The sequence below is a fragment of the Podarcis cretensis genome (genome assembly GCF_951804945.1).
Source record: "Podarcis cretensis genome assembly, chromosome: 11".
NCBI lineage: Eukaryota > Metazoa > Chordata > Lepidosauria > Squamata > Lacertidae > Podarcis > Podarcis cretensis.
The window spans coordinates 19,236,893-19,253,930 of NC_137180.1; the positions used below are offsets into that span (position 1 = coordinate 19,236,893).

At 45.1% G+C, this 17,038-nt stretch overlaps 1 long non-coding RNA gene across 1 annotated transcript in view; it reads right to left on the reverse strand.

Moving 5' to 3' along the window:
• Positions 1-4,751: 4,751 nt before the first annotated feature.
• LOC307226906 overlaps positions 4,752-17,038 on the reverse strand; it is a 60,802-nt gene continuing 48,515 nt past the window's right edge. Inside the window, exon 3 of the long non-coding RNA XR_013843681.1 lies at positions 4,752-4,820. This is a non-coding gene — a long non-coding RNA (uncharacterized lncRNA). The remainder of the gene's footprint in view (positions 4,821-17,038) is intronic.

Genomic DNA, 17,038 nt, shown 5'->3' on the forward strand with positions numbered 1-17,038 from the left:
GTAAGACCCACTAAACTCTATGTGACTTACTTCTGAGTATGAATATGGATGGCAGCACTACTGAGTTCATTAGTCCTAGTGAAGGAAAAGGTCAGTGAATATTTGTGTGGGATCCTGACACAATGCTTCCCTTTTTCTGATGTCAGTCTCCTCTGGTGTTTCACTTGTGCTTGGTCCTGAAACTGAAGTGCAGAATGCTACAGCACGGTTGCCGGCAGGAATGAGACCTTGTCAGCATATAACTCAGAGATCTGTAGTGGGTGTCGGTTGTTGGGTTTGTTTTTTTTACCAACTTGGGACCAGTCTACCTTGAAGGATTGCTTTCCCCTACATATGCACACTTGACCACTTCAATCCACAGCACTGCCACTTTTGCAAGTGCAACATAATTATAATTCCACACTTGGAAGAACTAATCTTTCAGTGTGCCAGTTCCCGCACCTTGGAACTCCCTTCCCATTGACATTAGGCAGGTGCCTCCTCTGTATTCTTCTTCTTCTCTTTCTTTTTTTTGGCATGCTTTTCGGTTCAAGCAAGACTATCCATGTAAATTTGTGATATGTGACTGAATCCCACTCGAACAGTGGCATAGCGTGGGTTGCCAGCTCCCGGGGCCATGCAGAGTGGATGGTGGGTGGGAGGGAAATGGAGTACGCCTGCATATTCAACTACCTAATGTCATCTGCATCACCCAAGAGATTGCAGCCACAGAGATAAGGAAAGACGAGTCATTCCATTGTCTGGAGAGGTTGCTTCCTGGTTTGCATGGAGAAGCCGTTTTCCATGGAGCCAAGCGATGGAAGCACGTAGCTGTATGGAGGTAGCACCGGGTGTTCAAATTTTGCACCACTAACAATTTTGCGCCCAGGGCAACTGCCCCTGTGTCCCTCCTCACGCTACGTCACTGTACCTGAAAGTAGAAACAGTCTGGACTGAACACAAAACCAGGCTGATATATCCCTGTGGCAGGCTCTGCCCTGACTGATGCTCACTTGTGGGCTTCCCACAGACATCTGGTTGCCCATTGTGAGAAAATGATGCTGAATTAGATGGGCCTGTGGCCTAACTGAGCAGTGCTTTTCTCCTGTTCTTGTGTTTAAAAGGAGCCTATGCTTGAACAAGGGACGCGGGTGGCGCTGTGGGTTAAACCACAGAGCCTAGGGCTTGCCAATCAGAAGGTTGGCGGTTCGAATCCCCACGATGCGGTGAGCTCCCGTTGCTCGGTCCCTACTCCTGCCAACCTAGCAGTTCAAAAGCACGCCAGTGGAAGTAGATAAATAGGTACCACTCCGGCGGGAAGGTAAACGGCGTTTCCATGCACTGCTCTGGTTCACCAGAAGTGGCTTAGTCATGCTGGCCACATGACCCAGAAGCTGCACGCCGGCTCCCTTTGCCAATAAAGTGAGATGAGCGCCGCAACCCCAGAGTCGGCCATGACTGGACCTAATGGTCAGGGGTCCCTTTACCTTTATGCTTGAACAAGCACATGTGCACGCACACACACGTACTCTGCTTAAATGTCCTTGAAAGGGAGAGAAGACCTGCATTTAAAAAATAATAATCCTCAAACTGACTGTCCCCGGAATACATCTGTACGAGTGCTATGGGGGCAGACGAAGTAAATGTCAAAGGACTTTACATACTGTCAAAGATGTTAAGCATCATCAAATCACCTTTTTCACACCATGCCAATTCAATGATGTTTTTTCTATAGTGTTTGGCATGCCAAGGAAAAGAGTGCTATGGGCCTCTATTATGTTGAATGATTCACGTTTCTCCCCTTCACAACCACAGCAGCTGTGAAACTGCTGAAATGCCTTTCCCTTTTTTTCCAGACTTTGATGAATCTTAAACTAAAGGTGAGCGTTATTATTTAGGGCAAATTCTCATTTCCTCCCCCTCCACCCCAGAAATGATCTATAGTACTGTACTCATTATTCTTTTATCGTGCGTAGCTTTTTATTATTATTTAAAAAAGCTTGTCCAAGTTAGTTTAGGGGAAATGTCCACGTTTCAGTGAAGCTTTTAAACTTATCTGATATAAATCAAGGAAAGAGGGTTTTTTGCTTTTGGGTCTGTCGTTCTGAATATTAAAAGAAGCCTGTCACCCTTTATCAGAAAAAGCACATGATGCGTGCATTCAACTTTTAGCCGAGAATGGGAGTTCAACTTGAAAAGAAACAAATACAATAAGGAAAGGCTAGCAAAAGTTGGAATGGTTCTGGGAGGGGAAAAAATGCATACAAGAAGATTGCATTGTACCCCCTTACATTTCTGACAGTAAGAGCTGTTTGACAGTGGAAAGGTCTCCCTTGGGAGGTTGTGGACTCTCCTTGCAGGTTTTTAAGCAGAGTTTGGATGGCCATCTGTCATGGATGCTTGAGCTGAGATTCCTGCTTTGCAGGAGGTTGGACTAGATGACCATTGAAGTCCCTTCCAACTCCACAATTCCATGATTCCATGATTCTATTTCTACTCACAAGTTCCACTGAATCCAATGAGATTTACTGCCAGGTAAGTGTGTTTACTGTTGCAGACAAAAAAATCATTCATGTACAGTGGTGCCTCGCAAGACGAAAAGAATCCGTTCCGCGATTCTCTTTGTCTAGCGGTTTTTTCGTCTTGTGAAGCAAGCCCATTGATGGCTTAGCGGATTAGCGCTATTAGTGGCTTAGCGGCTTTTAGCGGCTTTTAGCGGTTTATCAGCTTGGCGGATAAGCAGATAAGCGGCTTAGCGGCTTAGAAAAAGGGGGGGAAAGGGAAAAAAAGTCAGAAAAACTCGCAAGACATTTCATTTTGCGAAGCAAGCCCATAGGGAAATTCGTTTTGTGAAGCGCCTCCAAAACAGAAAACCCTTTCGTCTAGCACACGGGTGTCAAACACAAGGTCCGCGGGCCGAATCCGGCCCGCCAGACCTCGTCATGTGGCCCGTGTAGCCGCCACCGGCCGCCAGCCTTCACCTTTTATTCTCGCTTTTTTTTTTTTTTTTACACAAGAAAGCCGCCTCTTCAGCGCATGCGCGGCAGCCTACAAGCCAGAGAACGTCTGCCCTCTAGCAGCGCCGGCCGTTCTACACAGGAAAACTCCACTTTACATGTCCTTTACATAGTCCTACAGATACAACCGGCCCTTTGAGGGTGACCAAACTGCTGATGCGGCCCCCGATGAATTTGAGTTTGACACCCCTGGTCTAGCAGGTTTTCCGTCTTGCGAGGCATTCGTCTTGCGGGACACCACTGTACATGATATTTGCAGATTAGCATTGAATCTGTACAGAGAAGAGTGATCAATATGATAAAGGGTCTGGAAACCAAGCTTTATGAGGAACATTCGAGGGAGTTGGGTATGTTTAGCTTGGAAAGAGGAGACTGAGAGGAGATATAATAACCATCAACTAATATTGAAAGGGCTGTCACATGGAACAAACTTGTTTTCTGCTTTCCAGAGGGTATGACCCAAACCAATGGATTCAAGTTACTAGAAAGGAGATTACGACTAAACATCAGGAAGAACTTTCTGACAGTAAGAACTCTTTGACAGACTCCCTCAAAAGGTGGTGGAATCTCCTTCTTTGGAGGTTTTAAAGCAGAGGTTAGATGACCATCTGTCATGGGTGCTTTAGCTAAGATTCCTGCATGACAGGGGTTGGACTACATGACCCTTGAGATCCCTTCCAACTCTACTATTCTATAAAAAAGTTTTGTGAAGTTATCCCTCTCAAAAGAAATCAATTAGCCCAAATTACCTTTCCGTTGTTGTGGTTGTGGTTGTTGTTGTTGTTGAATGATCAGTAAAACAGCACCATTTTGCAAATAGTTATCTTGCTTGTTGTTTCTTATTGCTAGGAATTGCTTAGTGAGTTTTTCCACTTAGGCCAACGACCATACTTGGTGGAGACATTCTGGGGGGGAAAGTCTAATTCTGTGCTCTTCCACTACAATGAGTCTTGCTACAGTTAGAATAAATGTTAGTAGTTCCTTATGAATCATAGATTTCCATTTGCCCTCAAACAGAATAATAAAGTCATTGGAATTCTATTTCACCCTGTCACTACTTCAGGTTGTATACAGTGTCAAATTGCATACAACTGGCAATACCTTTGCTATTCGTGAATAATAAAATCTCATTTCTTTGAGGCATACTAAGTTTTTGTTTTTTTTAAAGCGAGCCAAAACTTCATTTTCGTGCCTCTGAAGGCTCTGTCAGTGCTTCTTTAGCTTTGGAAGACAGCAGGTGGGATCTATGTGACCTTTTGGTCAGCTCTAGAGGTTTTCTGAGGGCTTCTTCTTGAAACAATGAACTCTTCAGGACACTATCACTTAGCCAGGTGACATTGAATAAGACAGTTAAATTTAATATGTGAATGCAAGCTGTCACGAGCAGAATAAGAAAAGGCCTACCAAATATTGTGCTGAACTCAATATTCCTGAACCTCTCCAAGAAAACATAAAAATGTAATGGCACTCATAATTGAGAATGGAAGGTTAAAATAGACTGTTAATATAAATATAACTTTTTTTGCAAGCAAAATTAAAGTGGGAGGATTTCCTTGAAATTTTTCTCCAAATATTTATTTCAGTGCCAGAAAAGAGGGAACAGGGCCAGCCATGCTCTTCAGCAAAGTGAAAAGTGTGTATGTGTGTGTGTGTGTGAATGGCAGCAGTGATAAGCTTGAGGACATAGCTATATATGTCATGTGACCTGCCCTGCACTGTAAGCTTGTCCTCAGATGCAGAGAAGACACTGTCCCATCACAGGCAGTTTGGTCAGCTTCTCTTCATGGAATAGAAGATGGCTTCTGTCTCGAGGCACCAAAATATCTTGAGAGGAAACCAGATGAGGAAAGGCATACATTTGGGGATTGACCAATGTCTAGTTTTCCAAATAATTTAAATAGACAATTTCACCCTTCTCGGTGGGGAATGTATCCCCTGCTTCTGTCTATGCCCCCAATAACATTTTTTCGCCATTGTTCTCTCAGCTCCTCAGTAGCATAATTGGTTTCAATCCCCTCCCTTCTTGTCATATTTTCACAGAAGTAGCAAACATCTGTGGAAATCAATGACCAGATGATGAGTCTGAAGTCAAAACCTAATATCCATTGGAAGCATTTTGAGCTATGAAATGGCAGGGAAGGAAGACACCGTTCTCCACCTCCCTAGTCAATTCTACCATGGCTTTTCTTCAAAGGAATCCATCCTGTATCTGAGCACTTCCTTTGATTATCTTCTCTCACCAGCTCCCCATCTTTAACTGATATAAGTCATATCCTCATATAGAACCAGCTTTAATTCTCCTCCAAACCTCTTTAACTCATAATTAATTATTATCTTGTTATTTGAGATCTTGGTGATCTCCTGGCAGGCGATAGCGATGATCCGTCTCATGAATCAGGACCCTGGAGAGCTCCCAATGGGCCATGCTGACTGTGTTTGCAAAATGCTGTCTCCACAAAGGAGTCTTGCAGGCTTTCAAGGTCTGACCAATGGTATCAAATAGTATGGGAAACAGCCTTATTAGAAAAACTAACCAATAAACTGAAACTGACACGGGGACAAATAGAAGAAGACACCTTCACCCTGGTTTGGTTCTCCTTTATTACATACACAGTCCAACAAGACAACAAGAAGAATCTGCTGATAGCATATGAATCAATCTGGTTAACCTGATTCAAAAATACACACTCACATCCTTCTCTCATACAAAAACAATTCTCACTACAGCCAACCAAAGACAACCAACCACACCCTAAGCCACCCACAACCTCTCTCACCACCAAGGAAATACAACAAGTGAATAGTAAGAGAACCCATACAAGTAACGCTGACAGTGCTGAGGCAGGCTTCCCACAGGCATCTGGTTGGCCACTGTGAGAATAGGATGCTGCACTAAGATGGGTCATTGGCCGGTTCCAGCAAGCTCCTCTTGTATTCTTATGGATGGTGACTGTCAGAATTGGGGAACTTTTAGAACCAATGGAGCAATCCGTGTGTTTTAGAGCTTTGAGTGTTTGTTGTTGTTTAGTCATTTAGTTGTGTCCGACTCTTTGTGACCCCATGGACCAGAGCACACCAGGCACTCTTGTCTTCCACTGCTTCCCGCAGTTTGGTCAAACTCATGCTGGTAGCTTCGAGAACACTGTCCAACCATCTTATCCTCTGTCGTCCCCTTCTCCTTGTGCCCTCCATCTTTCCCAACATCAGGGTCTTTTCCAGGGAGTCTTCTCTTCTCATGAGGAGGCCAAAGTACTGGAGCCTCAGCTTCAGGATCTGTCCTTCCAGTGAGCACTCAGGGCTGATTTCCTTCAGAATGGATAGGTTTGATCTTCTTGCAGTCCATGGGACTCTCAAGAGTCTCCTCCAACACCACTGGTGGTGTTGCATGGTGTTGTATGGTGTTGAGTGTTTGAGAACCCTGATTTTCCAAACTCTGTGGGTCCAAGAGGTTCCCAGCTTCACAAATTCACCTTTCCTGAGTTGTGAGGAGATGAGAGCAGTGTTGAGGAAATGGAGCTGGCATGCTCATCCTCTCTGCTCTGATATAGGTGATGTTGAATCATATCACCAGAAGAAGACTCATATTTCATTTTTTGCCTTTTCCGAAATTACATACAATGCATTTTCCTTAAATCCATTCAGCACAGGCTGAAAAGTTTTGTACTTCCATATTACCAAGCAGCATTGCCGCAAGTTAAGTGGTCAAGTTAGACAGCGGTATTTTTTAACATGCAATTAGAAAGTTGTCGGGATGTGGACTGATAATCAACATTGACTGAAGAAGTTAAGTGAGGACAGAAATAGGTACTTGAAACTAATCAGTGTTCCACAGATAACTTCCCCAGTCAAAGATACTGTGCAGAACTTGATTTGACTGTCCTCTTAACTGAAATCCCATTGCAAACAAAGGAAATGCTCTGTCCTATTGATTTTTTAAAGCTACTAAATTCTCCCAGGGTGTTATCAGTATGTCCTCCTTTTCTATTTTAAATATATTTTAATTTCCTAATACAAGCTAATCAGCAGGCTCAACATTAATCTTGCTAGGGAGGAAGTTTTTTGTTAATGCAATAATTGTAGCCCATCAGTTGACTTGGGTTATAAACAACTAGCTTTCATTCTAATTCCCAAATGGGTCAACAAGCAGAAAAGTGAATTGTATTTCATGTTGACATTTTGCTGTTTAAAGCTTGCCGGCCGCAGAGAATCAGCTACTATGTGGACCTGGAGCACAGCTCACTGGACTGAAGTTATTAACACAGCAACCCTGTACTATGATTACTCAGAAGTAATTCCTATTGAATTCAATGGGGCTTACTCTCATGCGGGGTGGGGTTAGATAGCAGCCTGACATATCACAACACACTCTCACATCTTATTCTGTACTTATGTAAAGGTGCTGAGCATAATCAGATAGTTGATTTCATGTAGGCCAATATTGTCTGCTCTGACTGGCATATGCTCTCCAAGGCCTGAGGAAGGGTTTTCCCTACCCTTGCTACTTGTTGTTTAGTTATTTAGTCGTGTCCGACTCTTCGTGACCCCATGGACCAGAGCATGCCAGGCACTTCTGTCTTCCACTGCCTCCTGCAGTTTGGTAAAACTCATGCTGGTAGCTTCGAGAACACTGTCCAACCATTTCATCCTCTGTCATCCCCTTCTCCTTGTGCTCTCCATCTTTCCCAACATCAGGGTCTTTTCCAGGGAGTCTTCTCTTCTCATGAGGTGGCCAAAGTATTGGAGTCTCAGCTTCAGGATCTGTCCTTCCAGTGAGCACTCAGGGCTGATTCCTTCAGAATGGATAGGTTTGATCTTCTTGCAGTCCATGGGACTCTCAAGAGGTCTCTCTCCCTTTATGGATCACTGCCTTGCCGTGGCGAAGGGGCTTGAATAACCCAGAGAAGCTATGAACTATGCCGAGCAGGGCACCCAAGATGAACAGGTCATAGTGGAGAGTTTTGACCAAACGTGATCTACCTGGAGGAGGAACCAGCAAGCCACTCCAGTATCCCTGCCAAGAAAACTCCATGGACCCTTGCTACTAGGGGTCCTTTAACTGGAAACTGAACTTGGGATCTTAGCACCCTTAGTGATGATGTATAATGGGAGAGAAGGAGGGGTGGAGGCTCACTCGGAGCAACACCATTATTCCAAGAGGCCACATTCCCAAGCCTCTCTCTGTGAATATTGAATAAAAATGGATGGTCAGATTTTTCTTGTCCATTCCGGGCAACCTGCCATGTGGTTTGGTTTCTCTGCTGCCTGACACTGGCCCTTTGGGTGTTGCTGAATTTCAGCCCCAGACAGCATGGTCAATGTTCAGGATGATGAGAGTTGGAGTTCAACAGCATCTGGAAGTCCATTGGTTCTCCATCTCTCTTGTAGGACATCCTTTGTGCACATCAGAGATTCTTCAAATGTCATAGTACACTTCAGACATTGGTTCTTTAGGTCGGAAGGCATCGTGATAGACATTCACCTCCAGCTGGAGTCAAAAGTCCATTTTGATTCCCCCCACCCCACCCCGGCAGGAAATACATATCTATATCTCAAAGGATCCATTGTCCCACATCTCATAAAAGTATCAGCAATTCCTGTAAAATATGTATGTGCAAGTGTTAAGATTCTGTGTATTAAGCGACGCACGGTACTTTGAGCAGAATTTGAGACAGGGTATAGGGAGAAAGGACTCACATAGTAGGACTCTAGACGGATCTGAGTTGAGAGGATGGTTAATCACTATGCAACACTAAGCGCCATGCTAAGACCCTTATGCCAGCTTCTGTAGATCATTGCTTCAAGTCCATTGTTCATAGCATTGGGCCATGAAGCATATTCTAAGAATAAGGCACAGTGCCAAACATTTCGAATCAAAACAAGCAGATATTTTCACTGTGAAGTGTAATCAAACATATATTACAAGCATCTTCTGCTGATGTGCCAAGGACCACAAATGATGCTCCTTTAATTCCGCTTTGAGATGTTCTATTTATTCTAATGCCGTGCAAGAATTCTTACCAAGTAACAAAAGATGCTTTGCATTATGAGACTCAAATGTCATCTAGAAGAACAGCAGTTTAAATATGGATGCTATCAGAGCTGCCCCTAGGTCCCAGCTCACAGAGGACCAACGCGAGGCTGTCGTTATGTACAAAAGTCTTTATTGAGGTTCAGTTTCCATTTCAAAGCCGCAGCGCGCAGCTCTACGCCTTAAACCCTAGACCGGCGAAGTCCCGTCTGAATCTCCTCCCCTCTGACACCAGTTTAAGATCCTAGCCCTGCTCCACCTTTTCCGCTGCTTTCTCCTCCTCTGGGTCCTCCTGCCCGCTGGGGCATCCCCCTTTCTGGACTCTTCTGACGCTGAGTCGCTTAACTCCTCCCCCTGCCTCTGGCGGGCTTTAGGACCCGGTTCCCAATCCTCATTCTCTGCTGTCCCGCGCTCCTGTACATTTGAACTTGCCTCTCGCGCCAACCCAGTGACCTTCCTCCTGACCGTTACACTACTTCTGTCACTGCTTCCCTCTTCCGGGATACTGGCCGGATCTCACCTCCCCTCCGTTGTCTGACTCTCCGATGGAGGTGTGGTCAGCCCTGCCTTATCTTCTCTCCCTGGTGGGGAATGCACTGGCCCCGATCCTTGGGACTCTTCCCCCCCACTCTGCTCTGGTGGGGAAGCTGGTCCTGATTTCCAACTACTGCTCTGGGAGTCCCTGCTGCCCCCTTGCTCCTGGGGCGTTCCCCTTGGGAACCCCCTACCCCTGGCCACTGGCGCCCCCTTCTGTGAATCTTCCGATTCGCTGGAGAGGCTCATGGAATCCCTCGGTCCACTGTCCTCTTCTCCTACGCTCCCCTCGGATTCTTCCCCTTCGCTCTCCATCTCCTCTCTTCCCTGTGCCTCTGCTCCTGAGCCCCTGACAGATGCCTTTAACAGCAAATGACAATGGTGTACATTAGGATTATCTTGAAGGAAAATAACAGATTTTTTTTTTTAGAATAGCAAGCCACAACAAGTCCAGTTACTGCTGCCTGGGGCCATTGCATATTATTAGATGGTAAGAAATGTAAATCCTTTTGCCATTTATAAAAGGCAAACCTGGAAAGCAACCCAGAGTCTTCATGTGTTGTAAAGAGAATACACACTACAGCCAACGTTTACATAACTGCGCAATTGGGAAGCAGATGCTGTAGGAAGTGAAATGAGATCATTCATGTTTTATTGAGGTTATGGGACAGCAAGGCAAAGGAAGCTCATATCACTTAAAACTATGCTAAATAAGGGGCTGTGGAAAGAGTTTGAGTTAGAAGGAGCAGTTTATAATGCAGCATCCTTTGGTAGCTACTGTGATTAAGCCTTGTGGGAGCTGCTAGTTATGGAAAATTTTCTCTTCTGGCTTCCTGCCCTGGACTCTTTTAATTTTCCCTGCATCTCATCCCATACTGGCTGTTCCAAGTGTGCCTGCTAGAGAAGGCTTGTGGCCATGCTGAAATGACTAATTCATTTTCCCCAAAGAAAGAACATAACATTCACAATGTCTACAGCCTCACATTCCTGGCATTGGGCAATTGGGACAGATTAGGGATTCTGCTGGTTTGCTGTCCGCCTCGCTGCCTAGTATTCTTCCTGCTTGAGCTGACACAAATGGTCTCAGAGGCAGTGTTGAGGCCTCCCAGACTGCTGGTTTGGGGGCACTTCAATATTCATGCTGAGGCAACTGGCTCTGGGGTAGAAGAAGAAGAAGAGTTTGGATTTGATATCCCGCTTTATCACTACCCGAAGGAGTCTGAAAGCGTCTAACATTCTCCTTTCCCTTCCTCCCCAACAACAAACACTCTGTGAGGTGAGTGGGGCTGAGAGACTTCAAAGAAGTGTGACTAGCCCAAGGTCACCCAGCAGCTGCATGTGGAGGAGCGGGGACACGAACCCGGTTCACCAGATTACGAGTCTACCACTCCTAAACACTACACCACACTGGCTCAGGACTTCATGGCTTCCATGACAACCACGGGGCTGTCCCAACTGCATGAGGCAGGCCACACTCTGGACTTTGCTTTATCAACTAGGCAGGAAGAGGTGGTTCTGAAAATGGGGGGTATTGACATCAGTCCCTTGTCATGGTCAGATCACTTCCTGCTGAGATTGAGGCCTTCAGAGCTTAATTAACTATGAACCACAAAATCTGAGATCCCCTCAAAATGGGTGTCAAAGTTTTGCAATCGTTTTGCAGAGTTTTGCAGCAAACCCCCCACGTTTTGCAGCATCCCACAAACGGAGTAATTGATACATCAAAATGTAGCTAATGCCTCCAAACCCAATGTTGTCCAATTTACTCCATACCAGCGCCAAAGTTTTGCAGCGTTTTGCAGCAAAAAAACTGTATTTTGCAGTGCCCCACAAATGGAGCAATACCCACTCAAACCCAGGTGTGAATAAACTTTGGCACCATTTTCGAAAGGATCCCAGATTCTGGGGTTCGTAGCTAATGAAGCCAGCTTTCAGCACCTTTTCCCCTCTATAGAGGTGGGGGACTTCTGAGGATGGTTTGCCCTCGGAGGCTGATGGATCCAATGGGTTTCAAATGGCTCTGGGAATTTTCTGGCTGATAGACTGGCCTGTTGAAGCCCTGATCAACTTCTGGGAATTCTGAATAACTTGGGTTACTGACATGATTGCCCCTGAGCACCCTTTCCCACTTCGTGGTGCCTGTTTGACTCCCTGGTGTACTCCAAAGCTTAGGGCAAGGAAACAAACAGCTTGAATGTGAGTAGATGAAAACTCCAGTCAAACGCAACTGAACAGTCATTATTGAACTCACCTAGTGGCAATGAACCCCTTCATGGATCACTGCCTTGCCGTGTGGAAGGGGCTTGAAGAACTCAGAGAAGCTATGAACTATGCCGAGCAGGGCACCCAAGATGAACAGGTCATAGTGGAGAGTTTTGACCAAACGTGATCCACCTGGAGGAGGAACCGGCAAGCCACTCCAGTATCCCTGCCAAGAAAACTCCATGGACAAAGACAACAGGCATATAAAAGTTATGACGCTGGAAGATGAGCCCCTCAGGTCGGAAGGCGTCCAACATGCTACTGGGGAAGAGCGGAGGGCAAGTACAAGTAGATCCAGAGCTGATGAAGCGGCTGGGCCAAAGCCGAAAGGACGCTCAGTTGCGGATATGCCTGGAAGCGAAAGGAAAGTCCAATGCTGTAAAGAAAAATATTGCATAGGAACCTGGAATGTAAGAACCATGAACATGGGTAAGTTGGAGGTGGTCAAAAATGAGATGGCAAGAATAAATATTGACATCCTGGGCATCAGTGAACTAAAATGGACGGGAATGGGTGAATTCAGTTCGGATGACCATCATATCTACTACTGAGGGCAAGAAACCTGTAAAAGAAATGGAGTGGCCCTCATAGTCAACAAAAGAGTGGCAAAAGCTGTACTGGGATGCAATCTCAAAAATGATAGAATAATCTCGATACGAATCCAAGGCAGACCTTTTAACATCACAGTAATCCAAGTTTATGCACCAACTACTGGTGCTGAAGAAACTGAAATTGACCAATTCTATGAAGACTTACAACACCTTATAGAAGTGACACCAAAGAAGGATGTTCTTCTCATTATAGGGGATTGGAATGCTAAAGTAGGGAGTCAAGAGATAAAAGGAACAACTGGCAAGTTTGGCCTTGGAGATCAAAACGAAGCAGGGCAAAGGCTAATAGAGTTCTGTCAAGAGAACAAGCTGGTCATCACAAACACGCTTTTCCAACAACACAAGAGACGACTCTACACATGGACATCACCAGATGGGCAGCATCGAAATCAGATTGATTATATTCTCTGCAGCCAAAGATGGAGAAGCTCTATACAGTCAGCAAAAACAAGACCTGGAGCTGACTGTGGCTCAGATCATCAGCTTCTTATAGCAAAATTCAAGCTTAAACTGAAGAAAGCAGGAAAAACCACTGGGCCAGTAAGATACAATCTAAGTCAAATCCCTTATGAATACACAGTGGAAGTGAGGAACAGGTTTAAGGATTTAGATTTGGTGGACAGAGTGCCTGAAGAACTATGGATGGAGGCTCGTAACATTATACAGGAGGCAGCAACGAAAACCATCCCAATGAAAAGGAAATGCAAGAAAGCAAAGTGGCTGTCCAATGAGGCCGTACAAATAGCGGGGGAGAGAAGGCAAGCAAAATGCAAGGGAGATCGTGAAACATACAGGAAATTGAATGCAGATTTCCAAAGAATAGCAAGGAGAGACAAGAAGACCTTCTTAAACAAGCAATGCAAAGAAATAGAGGAAAGCAATAGAATGGGAAGAACCAGAGATCTGTTCAAGAAAATTGGAGATATGAAAGGAACATTTCGTACAAAGATTTCCATAATAAAGGACAAAAGTGGAAAGGACCTAACAGAAGCAGAAGACATCAAGAAGAGGTGGCAAGAATACACAGAGGAATTATACCAGAAAGAAACGGATGTCTCATATACCTCAGGTAGTGTGGTTGCTGACCTTGAGCCAGACATCCTGGAGAGTGAAGTCAAATGGGCCTTAGAAAGCACTGCAAATAACAAGGCCAGTGGAAGTGATGGTATTCCAGCTGAACTATTTAAAATTTTAAAAGATGATGCTGTTAAGGTGCTACACTCAATATGCCAGCAAGTTTGGAAAACTCAGCAGTGGCCAGAAGATTGGAGAAGATCAGTCTACATCCCAATCCCAAAGAAGGGCAGTGCCAAAGAATGCTCCAACTATCGCACAATTGCACTAATTTCTCACGCTAGCAAGGTTATGCTTAAAATTCTACAAGGAAGGCTCAAGCAGTATGTGGACCGAGAACTCCCAGAAGTGCAAGCTGGATTTAGAAGAGGCAGAGGAACCAGAGACCAAATTGCAAACATGCGCTGGATTATGGAGAAAGCTAGAGAGTTCCAGAAAGACATTTACTTCTGCTTCATTGACTATGCAAAAGCCTTTGACTGTGTCGACCATGGCAAACTATGGCAAGTTCTTAAAGAAATGGGAGTGCCTGATCACCTCATCTGTCTCCTGAGAAATCTCTATGTGGGACAAGAAGCTACAGTTAGAACTGGATATGGAACAACTGACTGGTTCAAAATTGGGAAAGGAGTACGACAAGGCTGCATTTTGTCTCCCTGCTTATTTAACTTATATGCAGAATTCATCATGCGAAAGGCTGGGCTGGATGAATCCCTAGCCGGAATTAAGATTGCCGGAAGAAATATCAACAACCTCAGATATGCAGATGACACAACCTTGATGGCAGAAAGTGAGGAGGAATTAAAGAACCTTTTATTGAGGGTGAAAGAGGAGAGTGCAAAATATGGTCTGAAGCTCAACATCAAAAAAACGAAGATCATGGCTACTGGTCCCATCACCTCCTGGCAAATAGAAGGGGAAGAAATGGAGGCAGTGAGAGATTTTACTTTCTTGGGCTCCATGATCACTGCAGATGGTGACAGCAGCCACGAAATTAAAAGACGCCTGCTTCTTGGGAGAAGGGCAATGACAGGCCTAGACAGCATCTTGAGAAGTAGAGACATCACCTTGCCAACAAAGGTCCGTATAGTTAAAGCTATGGTTTTCCCAGTAGTGATGTATGGAAGTGAGAGCTGGGTCATCAAGAAGGCTGATCGCCGAAGAATTGATGCTTTTGAATTATGGTGCTGGAGGAGACTCTTGAGAGTCCCATGGACTGCAAGAAGATCAAACCTCTCCATTCTGAAGGAAATCAGCCCTGAGTGCTCACTGGAAGGACAGATTGTGAAGCTGAGGCTCCAGTACTTTGGCCACCTCATGAGAAGAGAAGACTCCCTGGAGAAGACCCAGATGTTGGGAAAGATGGAGGGCACAAGGAGAAGGGGGCGACAGAGGACGAGATGGTTGGATAGTGTTTTCGAGGTTACCAGCATGAGTCTGACCAAGCTGCGGGGGGCAGTGGAGGACAGGAGTGCCTGGCGTTCTCTGGTCCATGGGGTCACGAAGAGTCGGACACGACTAAACGACTAAACAACAACAACAGTGGCAATGAAGGCAGCAAAGAAGGCATACTTTGTGGCCTCTATTGCATTCTCATTGCGCCATCCCACAGAGCTTTTCCAGGTGGGGCCTTTTACAGTCTGGCCTGAAGGAGGTTGACAGAACTGATAGCTGGCTGTGACTTGTTTGCAAAGCACTTTCTGGATAATATCACCCGCATCTGCTGGGACCTTGACTCCACTGTTACAGCAGATGGATCTCAGGAGGGGTCCAGAGCAGTCATGTTGTGTTGAATGAGTTTCAGTTGATAAGACTCGAGGATGTATAAAAATGTGGACATTTGGAATTTGGTTATGTCACAGAACAGGATACTTCTTCATTCTTCTTTCTTACATCCAGTATCTTGCAGTAGCAACTGACAGGGAGATGGTGGCACTCACTTGCTGTCACTGGTGCGCACCAGGTTGGAAAGGGTGAGGGGCAAAGCAATGGGGAGGTCAACACGGTGCAAATGCACCAGCTAAGCCAGATCAACGCTGCTGCTGGTGTGTTCGCAACTGACCTTCCTATTGCCTCGTTGCAGTAAGCAGCAACAACAGCTGTTGAGAGTTGAGGTGAGTGGTGCTATCCCATTGCACCATTCACTACTGATTGTCAATGTGCCCTGATAGCACTGTGGTCATAGTAATAATGGCATGACCTCACAAACATACATCTAGCTCAGTATTGTCTATTGCGACCAGCATTAACTTCCCAAGGTCTGCTATCATCCAGGCCTGCTATTTTGTTACAAGTGTATACCTGGACTGTACAGTCTGTACAATCTGACATCCTTTTGACTGGACACACACTAGGAACCGGTCCTGATAATTTCTGCCTAAAAAGAACATGCTCCATGAGCATAGAAAGCTGCCTTATGCTGAGTGAGACCTTTGGTTCATCTTGCTCAGTACTGAGACCTTTGGTTCATCTTGCTCAGTACTGAGACCTTTGGTTCATCTTGCTCAGTACTGTCCACACTGACCAGCAGCAGCTCTCCAAGTTTTCAGATGGAGAGTCTCTCCCAGTCCTACTCTGAGATGCCAGGAATTGAACATGAAACCTTCTTCATGCAAAGCAGATGTTCTACCACTGAGCTATGGTCCTGTCCCTAAGAAACATAATCCTAGGACCCCCAAGTGATGGTACTTCCCTTTGTTGGTGGTCTTACCTCTGAGCTGTAGCTCTTCCCAGATACTGGCTCATAAATTAGATCTGCCTGGTCCTGCCTATTGAGAACTAATGAGTTTACCAAAGGGTTTCTTAATTAAATCACTGTTTTTGGTTTTGATTTTTTCCTGTTCCAAGTAGATGCTGCACCTGAGAAGCTTTATTTTGGGCTGATTCAGTTCCAGGTCCCTTGTCGGTGTCTGAGGAAAGATGAAACCCAGCTAAATAAATTATTTAAATGACGTTAAGGAGCAATAAATCTGATTGCTCTTGGCAGAAGTATGATACAAAGATGGCATTTAGATGAGCTCTGGGAGGGGGGGAAATGTGTATACGAAGATGAAAAGATGCTAAGCACCGTGCCCTGTGGGAATCTTCACAGAGCTATTCACAGCACAAAAGTCCAATCTGATTAGAACTTCGAAGTGCGATTGGCAATCAGGGACTGTGTCTTTGGCAAACCAGCTCTTCTGGGCTCCTTTGGAAAAATTGTGTGATGTGCTCGCCTTTTACCCTTTAAGCTCTTGAAGGAAAGCCAGCTGGAAGCCTCTTTAAAATACAGAAACGAGACGGACAGAGGCTTAGCGGTTGTGTTTGCAGCCCACATTCACGGCTGGTGCATGATTAAGTATCAACAAGCTTCAGTGTTAGGATCTGATGTTAGATAAGCACTCCAGAAATTAGTCATTTCCCACCCTGAACTCGGAACTTCTACAGTGATGGATCATAATCACAAAGAGCTTGACATTCTAACATGATTTACCATCTCCTATCTCAGAAGCTTTCACCTCTTAAAGAAAGGTCAAAGTAGAAGAAATGTCATT